This window comes from Galeopterus variegatus, unplaced genomic scaffold, assembly GCF_000696425.1.
Source record: "Galeopterus variegatus unplaced genomic scaffold, G_variegatus-3.0.2 Scaffold1969, whole genome shotgun sequence".
NCBI classification, from domain to species: Eukaryota; Metazoa; Chordata; class Mammalia; order Dermoptera; family Cynocephalidae; genus Galeopterus; species Galeopterus variegatus.
The window spans coordinates 89,050-90,433 of record NW_007728080.1 but is presented as its reverse complement, the minus strand read 5'-3'; the positions used below and the strand labels follow the sequence as shown (position 1 = coordinate 90,433).

At 40.5% G+C, this 1,384-nt stretch overlaps 1 protein-coding gene across 1 annotated transcript in view; it reads right to left on the bottom strand.

The window, feature by feature from the left end:
• MTMR9 (myotubularin related protein 9) overlaps positions 1 to 1,384 on the bottom strand; it is a 52,544-nt gene that overhangs the window by 5,912 nt on the left and 45,248 nt on the right. The window lies entirely within an intron of this gene.

The window sequence follows — 1,384 nt, the reverse complement described above, 5'->3', positions numbered from 1 at the left end:
ACTGTTAAAGGAGGAAGGTAGACTGGCACATTTTAGAAAAATATAAATTTTAACAAAGATTAAAGGACAGTCTGTGATAAACCTTACATTAACCAAAAAGACAATACATTCAATTTTCACAGGATTCTGTTTAAACTGAAGTTTTATTATAAGGTCAGTTTTGTCTCTGAAACCACCTGATTATTTATAAGGTGCATGCAAGTTAATCATGTGCATTCTTTTAATGCTGGCAATGAAAATAACCCACATAATCACAGAGCCTATGTGGTCCTGGACTTTAATTGCTAGGACAGCATGCTCCACACTATGTTCCCAGGAACCAGGGATGGCAAGGACATGACAACACTGTGCCCACTGACTCCAGCCCCATGCCCACCTCCCATGGCTGGCCAATCGCTGAACTTTTTCCAGCTGAGTCCGACAAGACTTCAGAATCTTTCTCACTCAGCACTACTGGTACCCTCTACCAACTGGGAAACAGAATGTGAATCTACCTGTGATACCTTTATTGAAGACTAGTTTGGGTTTTTATTGGCAGCTGGCCAGTACTGGAATCCGTACCTGTGACCCGGGTGTTATAAGGATGTGCTCTAACCTATTGAGCTGACTGGCCAGCCCTGAAGACAAGTTCTGAGGGCTATTAAAAAAAAAGAAATTCATAGCCAAACATATTTTAAAGTTACAAATTAAAGTTATATATTTTGCTTTATTGAAGGGTGTCCTAAAGCCTTTAATGGTTATGTATTTGTGACTCTCGAAGAGAAGACTATGTTATGCCACATTCCCCAGACTTTCTTGCCTAGAAAATTACGAGTTCCTCCCTCTCCCTACCAGAGTACAGTCAAGGGATAAGCAGAACACACTTTAAGAAACGGTGAGATGGGATTTCAGATTCCTAACACATTTAAGAGCCATGAGAAGAGTTGCTTTTGTGAAGATTATTTGGACATAACCTTTGATCTCCTATGAGCTAACAAACCAAAAACAAAAGTCAGCAAGTCCTCTTTGACATACAGAACTTTGTTTTGCACAGCACTGTCTGACCATGGAATCCTTTTTTGGATACCTTTTAACATCCTTTGGTATTCGTGTCTCATATAAATAGGTTTTGTCTCACATGCTAACTTCCAACTGGCACAGACTGCCGATGATATTTCCTGTGTCAGATACCACAGAGCATGAAATACGCATGCACTCGCTTCCACATTCAGTAGAATCAACAAGCCAGCCAGAGTGGCTTTGCAGCTCTGTGTTGAAATGCCATCAGAGGTCTTTTCTAGGCTGGTCACAGAAGATTAAGAGGAATGGATAAAGGCACTAACGTTTTTTTTTTTTTCCTTTTTGTCTTTTTTCGTGTCCAGCAATGGACCGCAACCCTCAGTGT